Raw genomic sequence first — 17,107 nt, 5'->3', positions numbered from 1 at the left:
GGCCGGGTCAGGGGAGTTGCAAGATCTATGCGAAGCGGGGTCGGGGCTTGGCCGTTTTCTGCGCCTGTCGCTTTATGGCCTTTCCTCCCGCGGCCCAGGCCAGCGGCTCTCAGGGAATCAGCGGAGGTGATTGGCGGCTCACCCGGCCCGGCCATTGATGACTGCGGGGTTCTAATCTCCAGGAAACACAAGGGGCTGCCGTGGCCATTTAGGGGTAATTATCCGAGCGCGGAGGGACAGCGAATTCCCTCGACTTTTAACTGGGCGCAATAAAAGCTGTAGATTAGGGGCGTCCAGATTAGGGAAAATGAATTAGAGCGAGAACTTTATTACCCGGACGACGTCTGGCGGCAGGGGTCGGGCTGTGGACTCCGGAGCTATTGGCAGCCTCCCATCTGTCCACAGCCCCCCGAGATAGGTTCAGTCCTGGGGGAGTTCGGAAATACCTGCATCTGTGAATTTTACGCGCATATCCAGGTTTCTAACGGACTCAAGACTGCAACTCAGGCACTGGGCAGTGTTTGGAGCCCTACTTCCCGTCGGGTCGGCGGGAGGCGCGGTGCACCCGGGCCCCGGAGTTTGTTCAGAGAGGGTACAAGGATGGAAGAGCTAAAGACCCAATTTTAAAGCTCAGCGAGCTGAGGCTGAACAAGGCTGTAGGGCAAATACCTTGCTGGCAGCCCAGCCAGGACGGCGAGCGTCTATTGCTCCCTTTCTAATCAAACTCACCAGAACATCCCCCTCCGCGCCCAGCCAGAATCTCACTTTGAGGCCAGGTTAAAGCGGGAGAGGAAACAGAGGCCCATCTGCTTTGGGGACCAACATTTAAAAAGCGAGCAGTATGCCTTTTCGAGTCTTTGCTTTGTTCCGCCCTCCCCCTCCCTCTCCAAATGTTTCGCTCCCGGATCTCTTCAAGAATCTGGGAGCTAAGAACTTTTTCCCTAGAAAAATGCACAGCTACAAAAACACAGTAGAAGCCACGGTGCAGACAACTTCAGGGGCTCTGGACCCACTTGGAGTTTTCCAGTTAAAAACCCCTGCTTTAGGGCTGAGCGGGGCTCGAACCCAGAGAGTGGAGCCGCAGGGTGCAGCGGGGGCTAGTGTGGAACTTGCGGCGGTTGCAGTTGAGGAGCGCAGAAAGGCCTGGACTCGGCCGGGGGGCCGGGCGACCTGAGAAGGGCCGCATCGCTAATTGCGGGGATAAACAATCTGTCACGATTCCTCAGCACGCCTAATAGGCAGACTAGGATGTTGTTTTAAGGCGCCAGCGGCGGCCGGATCAAAGACTGCAGCCGGTTCATGGGCCCTTGAAGTCGCGCCCCTGCCTCCAGGGAGCAAATCGCCTGGGCCCGCAGCCCGGGCCCCGCAGCCCGCCCCTCGGCTTCCCGAGCCCGGTCTGAACGCCACCGTGTCTTCTTTAGGTTCGGCCTGGGTTCGTGTCTGCTGTCGCCCTGCGCGGCAGGTTACCGCGTGCAAACGTTGCTAGGCTAGGATAGTGCATCTGCAGAGACGGGAGTTCAGACTCGATTCCGTCTCAGAAGAGCGCGGCCCTCTCCCACTGCTCTGCCCCTGGATTGTGAGGGAAAGGTGCCCGCGGTCTCAAGAGAAAGGAGTCAGAAAAAAGAAATAAAATGTCTGTCTGTTTCCCAAGGCGTTGTTTGTTCCCGCGGGCGGAAAGGCATGAGTTTGGGAGCAGTGAGATGCAGCATTCTCTGAGTTATTTTTTGTCTGGGCCTTTACGGATTTCCCGGCCCAGGGATTCAGCAAGCTGGCAGGCCCGGGGGCTGAGCCTGTTATCTCGCCGCCAGCTCTAACCTCAAGGCGCTTGTACCCCCGGCATTTCTCCGCGCTGCCGCTGAAGCCGAGAAAGCCTGGCTGTAATTCATGCCTGGCAAGGGCAGGGCTGGACCGCAGCAGATAAAGCTCCGGGACTGGCGCTCTGCTTCCAACCTCTAGACTTCCCTCCCCTCCCCCCTCGCCTCATCTCCCCTCATTTTCAGGCAGCTAAAGCACTCCCCGCCCCGCTCTGTAAAGTGCTTCTTCTGCATTTCGGATCTTGAAGACGGATTATCCTTCTTCTACTTTCTGAGCACTAAACTGATAGTGGGTTTAGGTGTTTTGTTTTGTTCTGTTTTTTTCCTAAAATTTTGCGCGGGTGGGGGGGGGGATGGAAGCGGGGGTGGTGGTGGTGCTAGGTGTCCGCCACCCCAGTGCAAAGATTAATTTTTAGAAGGACCCCATTTTAAAGACGGTTATCACTCTCTGGGTATCGCTGCACTGGTTGGAAGACCTTGCTTCTCACTTCGGCGTTTGTTGTCGCCTCCGTCGAGTTTTTGTTTATGCCCCCTCCCCCTCTTTCCACTGCATTATGTGGCCTCGGCCCAGGAATCCCGCGTGCATTTTTTAAAATGTGCAGCTCAGTGGGATCCCCCGGCAATTAGCGAGCCCCAAACAGTCCTCTTTAATAGAATGAATGTGCTATGAAAACCGATTACCCGGAACGATTTATTTTGGTGGGAATTCACCAATCGCCAGGAGGGCGGCGGAGGGGGAGAAAGAGGAGGTATTTTGTCCCGGGGAGGGGGTGGGGGTTGACGGGCAGACAGAAAGCACCGACAAGGCGTCTCCCAATCTGCGGAGGGGGGCCTCCCGACCCCGCCATCTCCACTCTTTTGGCCTCTGTCGCCTAGAAGTGAGGGGCTGGGAGTCAGGTTCAGCAAACTGTCTGGAGTCGCTAACTTCGGGAGGACTTCACAGCTTTGCAGGGAAAAACTCCGAGCCCCGAGAACTCCGGGGAGTCTTCAGCTACTGGCTGAAGATTCACAGCACAGACCCGGAGAAAAACAGCGTTCCCCCTTCAGAGGACCTGGGCAGAACTTGGGCTTTTCAGGAGTTTTGGGTGCCTCCTTTTCAACGCGAAGTCAAAATACAAACTATTTGTGAAAATGTTTCCTTCTTCTTGCTAATTCCTCCTCAAAGTGGGTGCAACTTTTACGGTGGTACAGTCCTCGTGGGGTGGATTTCACCCGGCGCCAGGGCAAAATTGTCAAGCCCACTCCAGGCGTCCGCCCCCATTCCGCCCTTCCCCCACTTTCTGCTCTGCCTTGTAGCCCAGACCGGGGCTTCCTTGTGTCTTTAAATTTGGAAGGGGGTGAGCAGGGCCAGGATCCGCAGAAGAAGAGAGCCCCAACCTCCCTCCACCCCTTCAAATGGCCCAAATTAATGTGATCGCGACGTGAGGGTGCACTTGGGAAGATGAAAGCAGGGGCCGGCCGACTCTCCTAGAGCTCTATAATTATAGATAATATATCCCATTTCAAAGCAATTAGACCAATCAGGCGTAACGAACCACTTTGCTGCCGACGAATAACAAAGGCGCACGGTTATTTAAGCCCGGAGATGTCAGGCAGACCCCGAGGCTCCAGGGTCGACCAAACATCTTCCAGCCCCGCTTTACCCACCCCCGGTGGAGGAAGGCTCGCCCTTCTCCCCTCCAGCTCTGCCCTGCGCAGCCCGCTGTGGGCCCCCTCTCAGTTCCGGCAGGGGGTTGGAGGGAATGCGAGGGAGAGAACTGACATATTGAGTTGGGTGTCAGGCCCTTCGTCAGAGGTTTCGCAAACTTTTATCTGTTTTAATCCTCTCTACTCTGTACTCTGGGAGGTAGGTATTATTGTTCGCTTTTTTCTTCTTCCAGATGAAAGAACAGAATCAGGGAGGTTAAGTGTCTTGCTCAGGGTCACACAGCTAGTTAGTAGTGGCACCGGGATCTGTTCGCAGGTGGGTCTGAACGAATAGAATCCACTCCCTTCACTCCCGGGTGCAGCCTCTCTCGGGGAGCTTCCAAGGGACGAAATGCACTAAAATCTAGAAAGTAGGGGCGATGGTTTACGCCTGTAATCCCAGTAATCTGAGAGTCAGGAAGATCGCTTAAACACCAGAGTTCAAAACCAGCCTGGGCAAGATAGAGGGACTTCGCCTCTACCAAATTTTTTTTTTTTTTTTTTTTTAAGCCAAGAGTAGGCGCTTGCCAGTGGTCCCGGCTACTCGGGAGACTGAATCCGGGGGATCTTTTGAGTCTGGAAGGCCAAGGCTGCAGTGAGCGGAAGCGAGACCCTGTCTCAAAAAAAAAGAAGAAAGAAAGAAAGAAAGAAAGAAAGAAAGAAAGAAAGAAAGAAAGAAAAGAAAGAGAAAGAAAAATTGAGAAAGAAAAAACATAGAATGCTCTATTTTTGTGGAACCGCCCCCCACCCCCACGCCGCACCCAATCCACGAAATGGGTCTTCGTTTCAGTACTCAGTGCTTGTCTCTTATGCTCCTCCCCCTCCTGCCCACCACCTTCTTTGAGAGTCCTGAACACTGTCGAATTTTTCCACGAATTTAGGAAATGTCGAGGATCTCAGGTCTCTCTGAGAAGAAAACAGACCCAGGACTTCGAGCCAGGTAACCAGCTGAGGGCGGATGGCCCATTTTTCTAAGCCTCTGTTTGTCGTCTTTGAAATGGGCGAGGACCGGCAGGAGCACTGATCTAGAGACTCCAGAAGGCAGGGAACCCCCGCCCAGGAGGCGCAGACCCACGGAGGTTTGGGGACGGTTCTTGAGTGGACACCGAGACGAAGAGAACCGAAGACCTCCCGGTGCCTCTGAGAGATCCAGATATTGAGTGAAACTGAAGACAAGCTGGGGATGCCGAGAAAGGCCAGAACTGAGGCTGGAAAAGAGGGACGTCCAGGGAGAGAGTTTTGCCCGGAAAAGCAGCCCCGTGCCCCAACTTCGCAGGGGCAGCTGTAGGAACTGTGCAGAGCTCGGGAGCCGCCTCTCTGCACCGAGGCGGCCGGTAGACAGCCGAATGGGTGGGGGGAGTCTCATGTTTTTCTAGGACTCAGGTTGGTCCCTGGCTTTCGGCGACATTCCTTGCCTGTATCCTTCTGTCTGTCTGTCTGCCTGCCTCTGAGTCTCTGCCTCTAACCGGGTCTCCCCTCCGAGTGCCTCTGTCTGTCTCTTCCGCTCTCTGCACTGTCTCTCCAGGCGCGTGGCTCAGTCCCTTTTCCCCTCCCTATCTCTCAGTGGCTTTCTCTGGAAATATCTCTTGCCTTCCCCGCCCCTCAGCCCAAGTTTAAGTCTGAGTCACTGCTGTCAAGTCACTGAGAAGCTGCTGAGACTCCAGCACGTTCTTCCTGGAGGCAGTCTGCGATATCTGGAGCAGCCGGCGCACCTTCGCGAGAAGCTATAAAGCGCCTGGTCGGCCCAGGCGGGGGAGGGAACTCCTGCCGGTGACTTCTCGGCGTCTCCCCTTCCAGGTCTGGACCGTGCGCTGCGCAATCCACTACCTTCCCCCAGGCCGCACTGAGGACTCAGGAGCAGTGGCCCAGGCCGCAGCAGGCTGGGCTGAGCTAGGAGCCAGCAAAGAGTGATTCATATCCACTGTCCCAGAACACGAGTTTGGGAACTGAAGGGTGGGAGCGGGGCAATGCAAAGGATCCCGAGGAGCCGGAAAGGGTCACCGGGAACCCACCAGGGAGCCCATCCGGGAGCCGCTGGAAGCATCAGACAGCATCTGTTTTTTGGAGGGACAGCTGGCTCAACGCAGGGCACCCAGGGCTGTACCCTAGCCCGTTCTCTTTTGGCCACTGGCTCCCATTCTTAAGGGCTGAAAGAGTCACAGCCCGGGCCACCTGGAGTCTCCGCCCTCTTGCGCTTACCGCCCAGACCTCAGCCGGCCCAGGACAGGCAGCAGCAGGCCTATGCCCTGTAACCTTGGGCCTGGCTTTCCTGCCCTTGAGCGAGACGGAGGGGTGTTCACCCTACCGGAGGGCCTTTCTGGGTGGAGAACAGAGGTCCAGAGGAGACAGCGGCTGGGAAGCCTCCCGCATGCAGTAAGTGCTCAGTCAGTGCTCACTGAGTATGAAGAGATGAAGGGGAGAGTCCGTGGAGCTTACCTTTCAGTCAAAAAACCAATAGTGAATTTCACTGGGGAAAATTGGGGAGCTGAAGAACCAATGGCCCAGGGTTCCTGAGACTTCGGTGGGACCTGGACAAGTCTTTTCCTTCCCTTGCCTCTTTCCCCTAGCCACGGCCTCTTGCTCACCACAGCCCCCACCCAAACCTGGGTTTGCCATGGAGAATAGGGCAGTCCCTCCCCATCCTGGGGTGGGGTGGGGGATGCCATGTGACCCTTTTTTGTCCTTGCACTTTTCTGAGCCAGGGTCAGCTCACCAGTCACTGGGCTGAGACCAAGCTGAGGGCCTGGGAAGGGGAGAGATGCAATGCTAGTGCTCACTCTTCCTTTAAGCCCAGGTACAAAACAAAACGAAACAAAACAGAAACCAAAGACCACCGGGGCTGCAAGAAACTAGACATTTGGCTCAGCACCCATCCTCAATAGAAAGGGACACTGAGGCCCAAACAGGAGTCATTTCCCCAGTTTCTCTGAGCCAGAAACTGGCAGAACTGATACTAACTGCAGGTTTCCCAACCCCCAACTCAGTGATCATCCTTCCCCGTCCCCAGAAAGGTCAAGATACCTGGGGCATCCCCCGGCCTGTCTAAGCAGGAGCCACCTGTGCCATGTGGCCTGTGCCTTCGCGACCTATCAGAGGGCCGTGCCAATTCGTGAGGACTGGGGTGCAAAAGGCTGTAAGTGTGGGGCACCCTGAAGCACTCCAGCCCGGTAGGTTCGGAGAGCATCTCTTCTGCTCCCTGCTGTGGGCGGAGGGTGTGGCCCGGGTTCAGTTCTTGGAGCTGGGGGTCCTGGAGAAACCCCCGCTTTGACTGCCTGCCCCTCCGTGCTGGGTGCTTCACAGGCACCACCAGTTAATTCTCACTACAGTCCCGAGGTGAGCAGCCCACTTTCCAGATGAGAAAGCGGACACTGCGGGAGTTGAAGCGGCGAGGTCCTGGCCGCGCAGCTGTGCGTGGGGAAGGAACATTAGGACTGGAACCCGTGGGCGCCGTTACGCGTTTCCCGTACACCACGCGCTGGAGGGGGCTCTGGTTGTAAGGCTACCAGCCTCTGAATGAGGTGGGTTGGCCCTGGGGGTTGCAAACGACGCAGGCTTTGGTTCCCCCCCAACCCCACCCGCCCCACCGTGAAGGTCGGGGAGGTTCGGACTTCCTTAGTCTCCCAGGTCTAGAGCGCTCGCAGGTCCACTGGGTACGCGGAAGGGGCAGGACCGCGATACTCTGCGAAGCCCCGCCCCTCACCCCGCCCCACTGGGCTCCGCGGGAGCGGGTGGGGGTCCCAGCCTCCACCTCCGACCTGGGCAAGTGACTCAGTTGCTGAGTCCGTGTAACGGACCTGCTAAGCTCCATTCTGTCTTCCTCCCCGAAGTTGTGTGAGGAGGATCCGAGTCCGAGGAGACTGGACAATCAAGGAGCCGAATACCAGCATGGGAAAGACTAGTTCTCGTTACTATAGCATGTATTAAACAATTACTGTTGCCAAGCATTGTTCTGAGTCCTCAGCATGTCTTAAGGTACTTCATCTTCACACCAACTCTATTTTTAGCCCTGGGTTATACAGGAGAAATTGGAGTTAAATAGTTTACACAAGCATAAAAAGAGACGACTCCCGGCTCTCGGGATTTTCAGTGCGCCCCACTGCAGGGATGAGTCCCACTTCGGAGACTCTCTGCAGTGGTCTTCCCGATGAGAAAAGCCAGGGATGGCTGCTTCCCGCTGCCCCAGTGCCGATGCCCGTGCGTGGCCATAGAGTGGCTCCCCAGAGCAAGCCCATGTGGGTCCCTGAGACCAGTACGAAGCCTGACATGAAGAGTGGACCTTAGGGGGACTGAATGACTGAAAACCTCAGCCAGGCTGGGACCCTAACCCAGAGCACCCCATCCACACAGACAGCTGCATCGGGGTGGTGGGTAGGGCCTGAGGGCAGAGCCTGGGGTTCAGGAGTGAGGACAGTCCATTGGAGTGTTGGTCCCAGATTTCTTGAATGACATTTTAAAAAGAAAGCTGAAGTCATCCCTCTTCACTTGCTTATTCTGCTGTGCTTAAATTTCCTTTTTTTTTTTTTTTTTTTTTTTTTTTTGCAGACAGGGTCTCGATCTGTTGCCCAGGCTGGAGTGCAGTGCCACAATCTCGGCTCACTGCAGGCTCAACCACCCTCCTACCTCAGCCTCCTGGAAAACTGGAACCACAGGCTCAAGCCACATTACCTGGCTACTTTAAAAAATCTTCGATAGAGGCTGGGTCTCACTATATTGCCCAGGCTAGTCCCACACTCCTGGGCTCAAGTGATTTTCCCACCTTGGCCTCCCTAAGTGCTGAGATTACAGGTGGGGAGAACCTGAGCCTGGCCTAAATCTCCTTTGAACTTGAAGATGGGTCTAGCTACCCCTTCCTCCACAGAGAAGGAAGCTGAGGCCCAGAGAGGTCAGGCAACATGCTTGGTGTCACACTGAACAATCTGTGTGGCCTCCGAGCCCAGTGGCTGTCCCCACAAAGCCAGCCTGCCCCTGCCTGAGGCACCTCCCATGGCTGCTTGCTTCCTCACTGGTGTCCAGAGCCGGGCTGTGGGAGTGGAAGGTGGGCTGGGCATCCCCTGGGAAGATGTGGCAGCAGTTCTGAGACCCCATCTTTCCAGGAACCAGGTTTCCCTCCCTGGGTTTTCTGGTGGAGGAGAGAGAATTACTCTCCTGACAGCTCCTCCCCAGTCTAGGGTGCTCCCAACCCCCTCTAGCTTCTCCTGTCCCAGCCAGCGTGTAGGACCACCCCACCCAGGTTCCAACCCTGGGAGACCCCCTATCTGATCAAATGCTGGGCCCTCGGCCACAGTCCAATTAAGTGAAAATAGATCCGGTCTTATCAGATTCAGGCCTCACTGCCACCGTGTGGTCCCCTCAGTGGCCCAGAGGGTCCCTGTCTGTTTGACGTTCCTGCTCAGACACACATGTTTAAACAGATCCCTCAGGGCCTTCAGTAACCTGACCCAGCTTGGAGTGCAATTGGCAGGTAAGGGACAGTGGTTCACATGGTGGGTGGGGCAGCCAAGAGCACAGAGGAGGCAAAGGTGGTGTGGGTAGAGCAGGGTGAAGCCACCATTTGAACACAGAGGAGTCTCTGGAGGTTCAGATCCTGGCTCCACCCATTTCCGCTTTGTGGCCTTGGACACTGACGTTCTTTGGGCCTTGGTTTCCCATTAGGGTGAGGATTCGATGGCCATGAACACTTCTAAAGTTCTAGGAGCTATGTGAGCACAGCCCGAGGCCTCAGTGATCTGAAAATCCAGGTGCCCAGCAAGTCATTTTTGCCATCACAACAGCCCTGGGAGGTGGTTTCTACCATGCTGGTCTACAGGCAAGAATCTAGGGGCCAGAGAGGCCTAGTGACTGAGATGGACCACTGTCTGGAGACTGTACCCACTCAGGCTTGTGGCCCCAGGCAGGTGTTCTTTCTAACCCACCAGGTCACTAAACAGCTCCTAACTCAGGATCTGAATCAGGATCCAGACCTGCTCAGTGTAGGCAGGGGCAGAGCACAGCCCATCTGGGATGTGGGTACTGGGTCTCTTCCTCCTCCCAGTCCTGAAGTCCTGACCGGGTCCTCAGGACTCTCCAGGAGCTGTCCTCCCTTCTCCCGCATCTCCCATTCCCCGCCACTTCCACCCGCATCTGGCTCAATCCAACAGCCACATTCTTGGATTGTGGTTAACCCCACATGCCAAGCAGACTCCTGCCTCAGGACACCTGTGTGGCTGTTCCCTCTGCCTCACATGCTGTTCCTGCAGATATCCTCCGGATCCCTCACTGCCTTCAAGGTTTCTGCTCAGAGAGTACCTCCTCAGAGGATGCTTTCCTGACCTCCTTCACTGAAATAATAGACACTCCCTCTTCCCAGCCTGGCAGTCGTTTCTGAAATCCTGCTTTAACTTTCTCCAGAGCACGCATTGCCATCTGACAATTATTATTCTCTCTGGTTAGTTGTTTCTCTGTCTCTCCCCATTAGAACTTCAGCCACACACAGGCAGGTACTTTGTTTTGCTCATGGCTGTCTCCCCAGTGCTCAGCATAGAGCTCAGCACACAGCAGATCATTAATTACATTTTCAAAAAAAGAAATTGGGTCTTGCTATATTGCCCAGGCTGGTCTCAAACTCCTGGGCTCAAGCAATCCTCCTGATTCGGCCCCTCAAAGTGCTGGGATGATAGGCATGAGCCACCGCACGTGGCCCAACAAATATTTTGAATGACTGAATAAATCTCTCACATACATACTCACTGTAACTTCATGACCTCTTTAGCCTCCGTTTTCTCATCTGTAAAATGGGACTAATGAGTCTATGCATCTTATATAGCTGTGAGGGATAAATTACAGAAAGTGTGGGAAGTGCTTGGTGCAGTGCCTGGCACCAAGGAAACCTGCAGAATTTTTTTTTACCCTTAACTAAAAAAAGGTGAGTGGACTTTCCAGAAGGTCTCTGCTCTTGAGTGGAGTTGGTGCAGCAGGGTCAAACTTGGTTCCAGGTTTTTACCATTCACCCCAGAAGATAAAGCCACTTCCCACCTTATATATTATCTGAGCCTTTCAGTGACACTCTGAGCTGGCCAGGAGATGTTCGGGTCTTTTTGCAAGTGGAAGGACAAGGCCCAGAGAGATCAACACACTAACTCGAGGTCACACAGCTCGGCAGCTCCTCTTTCCCGTTCCTGAGAGGGGTCTCTCGGCCCCACTCTAAGTCCTCATCCAGGGACTGGAACTTGTGACTGACGTCTCTGGACCTTACCTATTTGAGACAGCAGGTTCCAAAGGGTGACCCCTTTGACAGGGACTGGGCCAGGCACTTTCCCTCAGAAAGACTCTGAGCTAAGGCTGGCCCTGAAGGTGTGGGTCTGGAGGAAGGGTCAGGCTATGGCTGAGCTTGGTGGAGGGGGCTAAGCAGGTGCAGGTGAAAGGGCAAAGGCAGGGAGGTAAAAGGTGCAGGGTGTGCAGGGTGTGGGTGACCCCAAGGCTCTAGCAGCCCACCCTGCTCCTGGCATTCCTAGCAACTCAGCCTTTGGTCAGAGGAGGGCAGGGAGCGGTTATGGACATCCATGGACTCCATCTACCCTGTAATGATAGTCGTTCCAGCTGCTTGCTCGAGTCCTCATTTTCTTGTTTTTTTGGTTTTTTTTTTGAGATGGAGTTTCACTTTTGTCTCCCAGGCTAGAGTGCAATGGGGCGATCTCGGCTCACTGCAACCTCCACTTCCCAGGTTCAAGCAATTCTACTGCCTTGGCCTCCCAAGTAGCTGGGATTACAGGCGCCTGCCACCATGCCCGGCTAATTTTTGTATTTTTAGTAAAGACAGGTTTTGCCATTTTGGCCAGGCTGGTCTCAGACTCCTGACCTCAAGTGATCCACCCACCTTGGCCTCCCAAAGTGCTGGGATTACAGGCATGAGCCACCTCTCCTGGCATCATTTTCCTATTTACAACTCTTCCAGGAAACAGAAGTAAGCTCAGCACGCCCCTGCCAGCTTCCTAGGCTGGAGTGCCAGCTCTGCATTCTGAGTGCAGACAGCAAACCCTCCCCGGGTGTCTCCTGGGTCTGGCAGTGATGTTGGCAGCTCTTGGTTGCCTGTGGGGCGGTGAGGGGTGGGGGGGGGCATTCTGTGGAGTTTCTGTCTTGGAAGGTAAATTTGGGTTGACACTTAGGCTTCGCCTTCACTATACAAAGAAAGGCGGTGAGAACAGAAGGCAGGATGTGATGCTGGCTCAGTGTGAGGCACTGCTAGCATCTCACTGAATATGCCCAACAACCTGGACACCCAGGCACTATGAACCCATTCGATAGATGGGAAAACAGAGGCATGAGAGTCTGTGGTCTGTGGCGAGATTCCTCCTGAATGGTGTTTGCTTCTTGAAGCGAGGCACTTGGAGAAAATAAATAGCATAGCGATTACCACCAGGAAGCTTCCAGACACCTACAAGGGGCAGGCTCTTTACATGCATGACCTTGTTTAATCCTCCCAGCCACATGGGGTTTGCACCACAGTCTCTGTCTGACAGGTGGAGAACGTAATGACGTGACCAGTCACTCACCCAAGGTCATTCAACTACTGTGAGACAAGGGAGGACTTTAGCCTCTAAAAGAGTCTCCTCCAAGAGGAAGCTGCCCCTTTGTGGGGAAGACTAGGCAGGCACCACGTGAAAGTACAATGAAAGGAAACAAACATTTTGTTGCCTTTTTCCCTGGCAGGAAAAGCCCCCTGGGATTGCCCACTCTCCACATGTGCAAGGGCATCAAAGGCGGGGCAGAACTGTTCTGAAAGCCCAAGCCAGGGGCTGGGTCTCCGCTAGGGAGGGAGCCGGATAAAGGCAGGGAGATAGAGGAAGGAAGATAAAGCAGGAAGAGGAGGAAATGAAGGCGCATCAAAGCGCCGCCTCTCCTGGCCCCGCTGGGGTCTGCTGTGCCTAATTGGGGACCTAGATAGGGTTGGAGCCTTCAAAGAGGAGCCCTTGAGGAACTCAGCCTATTGCTACTAAGATGGGCTCTAAGATGGGAAGTTCAAGGTCTCCCAGTGAAAACTCTAAAATATCAGTGCTTGTAGCTGGGTGTGGTGGTTCACACCTCTGATCCCAGCACCTTGGGAGGCCAAGGGGGATGGATCACCTGAGGTCAGGAGATCAAGACCAGCCTAGCCAACATGGTGAGACCCCCATCTCTACTAAAAATACAAAAACTAGCCAGGCATGGTGGCGCGTGCCTGTAGTCCCAGCTACTTAAGAGGCTGAGGCAGGAGAATCACTTGAACCAGGGAGGCGGAGGTTGCAGTGAGCTCAGGTTGTGCCACTACACTCCAGCCTGGGTGACACTCCAGCAAGTCTCAGCTTCAAGAAAAAAATCAGTGCTTGTGATAATGCCATAGAATTAACAAGCTTGCCAGCTGGGCCAGTGCTTTGCTGACTTGATGCCATTCACTTTTCTTTGCCGTTGTTTTGAGATGAAGCCTCACTTTGTTATCTAGGCTGGAGTGCAGTGGCACGATCTCAGCTCACTGCAATCTCCACCTCCTGGGTTCAAGCAATTCTCCTGCCTCAGCCTCCTGAGTAGCTGGGACTACAGGCAGGCACCACCACACCTGGCTAATTTCTGTATGTTTTGTAGACACAAGGTTTCACCATGCTGGCCAGGCTGGTCTTGAACTCCTGACCTCAAGTGATCCACCCATCTTGGCCTTCCAAAGTGTTGAAATTACAGGCATGAGCCACCGTGCCCAGTCCTCGTTCACTCTTTCCATGCTAACCTGTGAGGTGGGCTCCATGGTCCCACAGCTCTGGGAGAACAAGGCAAGTCGTTCAGCACAGTGGCACCCCCTCTGCTCATCAGGGTCTGTGTGACTCTGGGGTGAGGGCTCTTTGGCCCCACCACACGAGGCTTGGAATCGAAGTTGTCATCCTAGGAGGCGTATTCATTTCCTTTTTTTTTTTTTTTTTTGAGACGGAGTTTCGCTCTTGTTACCCAGGCTGGAGTGCAATGGCGCGATCTCGGCTCACTGCAACCTCCGCCTCCTGGGTTCAGGCAATTCTCCTGCCTCAGCCTCCTGAGTAGCTGGGATTACAGGCACATGCCACCGTGCCCAGCTAATTTTTTGTATTTTTGGTAGAGACAGGGTTTCACCATGTTGACCAGGATGGTCTCAATCTCTTCACCTCGTGATCCACCCGCCTCGGCCTCCCAAAGTGCTGGGATTACAGGCATGAGCCACTGCGCCCGGCCAGAGGTGTATTCATTTCCTAAGGCAGTCCTAACAAAGCACCGCAAACCGGATGGCTGAAAGCTGAGGCCATGTGTTTCCCACAGTTCGAGGGCTGGCAGTCTAAAACCAAGATACTGGCAAGGCCGTCTGCCTCTGAGACCCTCGGTAGAACCTGGCCCTGCCTCTCTGGGCTTCGGTGGTGGCAGCAATTCCTTGGGGTTCCCTGGCGTGTAGCTGCCCACTCTGGTCTCTGCCTGTCTCCTATGGTGTTCCCTCGTGCATCTCCACATCAGCGTTCCTCTGTGTGTCTGTGTCCACATTTCTTTTTGTTTTGAAAACAGAGTGTCATTCTGTTGCCCAGGCTGGAGTGCAGTGGTGCAATCTTGGCTCACCACAACCTCTGCTTCCGGGTTCAAGCGATTCTCCTGCCTTGGCCTCTCGAGTAGGTGGGACTACAGGTGCCTGCCACTGCACCCAGCTAATTTTGTATTTTTAGTAGAAAATACATCATTATCTCCACTGTACAGATGAAAGAGAAATTTAGAAATGTGCTACTGCAAAGGTTGAATTTGAAACAGTATCTGTTGGATTTCAAAACCAACCACCATCCCCCATACCACTAAGGGTTGGGGTGGGCAGGCAAGGGTTAAGGCTGAGGGCAGGAGGAGGAGGGCTGAGTGGGATGCCGGTGCTCAGGCCCTGTCGGTTGCCAGGGTGCTGATTAAGATGTCACAGAAGATTATGCTGTCAGGTGCAAGAATCAGCTCCAGGAGGGGTGGCTGCTGGGCTGGGAGGGAGGTTACCCTAGCAACAGAGAGGGCACATCCAAGCAGTGCAGCGTCACAGCCTGGTGAGAAGGGCTTGGGGCTCAGCATCACCTGTCCTGGATACAGAATTTGGCCCCTTGGCCAAATTCTGGATAATTTGTGGGTAAAAACGGTTCACCTTCCGAGATTCCTGGCTTCATCTCTGAGATGGGGGCGTCATTCCATCCCTGTGTGGGTCAAATGGTAGAGCCAGAGAAAATCCCACGTCCCTGCCAGCATGTGCTTCATGGCTGTCCCCTGGAAACCCCAGGCAGGCATTAGCTCCAGAGCTGAGGCCCGGGCATGGGCAGGCTTGCCCAGAGGTGGCAAAGAAGTGGTGCCAAGTCACCTCGCTGCCAAGACTGAGGCGCTGGGAATGCGGGGTCACCTGGTGATGAGGGGCCCTGTCTGCAGCCTTCTTTGTGCTAATCAGCAGGGGGATCAGTGGCTCCTCCTCTAAGTCTCCTAAACTTTCTGCACAAAATAGTGTTGATCACAGCACATACTCACTGTCTGTGCAGTCGCTGTTTTTCCTATGTGGCCAACCTGTCTCTTTAGATGCCTAGACCCGGCACACTGCCCAAGTCAAGGTAGAATAAAGGGAAAGATGAAGGGAGGGTTTTCTCACATTCCTGCTTCAGTCCTTGGAACAAATTTCTTCTGTCACGGAGGAAGAAATATTCCCTCTGCAAAGGTACTCTTTGCCTCTGTCCTTAATTCTGATCTCATTTTCCCAAGTCCTGGCTCTCATTCACCCACCCACCATCCACCCGTCTCTGCACCCACCCATCCAGGCAGCAGAATGTGGCTGTCTGTCTTGAGCCACGTCCTGTGAAAGGCCAATGGAGCCAAGTCAGACTGGGATCTTGGTCCTAACTAGTTCTCACTCCGTCTTGCAGAGGTGAGGGGACGGGAACCCAAGTCTGTGGGGTGCACAGTAGAACTCGCAGGCTGTCCCGGACCACGGACCTGTCAGAGGAGGGAGAAGTAATGTTCCACTTGGCAATCAGGGGAAGCTGGAGCAGACAGGGGCCTCTCTCCGAAGGAGGATTTGGGCACAAGAAGTGCGCAAAGAGGCAACCAGGGAACACCCTTGTCTTCTACAGCCCCTACTCATGCCGATGTCTCCCCTCCTTTGCAGAGGCCCTCACATGGGTTCAGAGAAGTTAAGCAACTTCCTCCAAGTCACGCAGCTCGTAAGAGGTAGAGCTGATTGGAGAAGCTCAAATGCCAGTCTTCAGTGAGGCCTTCCTAGCCCACTTCTCTGTGTCTCACTCAGCCTATTTTCTGTCACTTGGTGTCCTGTGTCTTTTGTCCTTCTGCCATGCTGGAAGGCCAGCTCCGTGAGGGGTGGGGGCGCCTTGCCTTGCTCTGCTCTGTACCTAATGCCTAGAAACTAGTGGGTGCTCTGAGACATCTTTTTAAAATGCCATGGGTGCACCAGGCCCTGTTCTGACCCAAAGGACTGTTACCTGGTCCCCAACCTTCTTTCCACTCCTGGCAGCCCTCTCCTTGCAGGTCTGATCTGCCCTCACCACTCAGCTACCTCCTAACTCTGGTCCCTTGGCTCCGCAGCTGGCCCCTCAGCCAAACATCGCTCAGGCTCCATGTCTCCTGGCCAGGGCTGGCATCCCTGCTACTCAGTTCTGATCATCTTAGGAGCGGCGCACCTCACAAGCAGATAATTGAAAAGATTACCCGAGATGGGACTCATGGGGGTTGATTTATTGTGCGTCATCCCGACTTCAGGGTTTTTATTAGAAATTGAAGAATGGCTTTCCAACTTGAGGCTGTGTGTAACCTCCACCAGTCCTGCAAACCAACGCTGGCTCCCGGGGTGGCTGCAAAGTCACTGTGCACCAGAGCTGTGCCCTGCAGCACCCTTGAGCGGCTCTCACTGCAGAAGCAGAGCCCCTCCCTCCCTCCCTGTCTGCCTCCCTCCGTTCCCTCTCTCCCTCCCTCCCTCCTTTCTTTTCTTTTTCCTTCCTTCCTTCCTTCTTTTCTTTTTCTTTCACTTTCTTTCCTTCCTCCTTTCTTTTTTCTTTCTTTCTTTCCTTTCTTTTTTCCTTCTTTCCTTCCTTCCTTCCTCCCTCCCTTCCTTCTCCCTCTTTTCTTTTTCTTTCTTTCTTTCTCTCTCTCTCTCTCTTTCTTTCTTTCTTCTTTCTTTTCTTTTCTTTTCTTTCTTTCTTTCCTGAGTCTTGTTCTGTCCCCAGGCTGGAGTATAGTGGCACAATCTTGGCTCACTACAACCTCAGCCTCCTGGATTCAAGCAATTCTCATGCCTCAGCCTCCGGAGTAGCTGTGATTATAGGTGCCCACCACCACACCCATCAAATTTTTGTATTTTCAGTAGAGATGGGGTTTCACCATTTTTGCCAGGCTGGTCTTGAACTCCTGACCTCAGGTGATCTGCCTGCCCCAGCCTACTCTACTTTCATTTCCCCCTCTCTCCTTTCTGGCCTTGAGAGAATTGGTTAAGAGTGAGCCCTCGAGCTAGACTCTCCAGGTTAGTGGGATGGGAGGAGGCTGGGCTTAGAAGGTGGTGTGCTGCAGTGGAGGCAAAGACTATGTGGAACCGGCCTTGCAGTCTTAGCCATCCTCCAGAGTCCAGCTAA

Source organism: Callithrix jacchus, chromosome 3, assembly GCF_049354715.1.
Source record: "Callithrix jacchus isolate 240 chromosome 3, calJac240_pri, whole genome shotgun sequence".
NCBI lineage: Eukaryota > Metazoa > Chordata > Mammalia > Primates > Cebidae > Callithrix > Callithrix jacchus.
The sequence above is the reverse complement of the archived record's forward strand: the minus strand, read 5'-3'. Positions refer to the sequence as shown.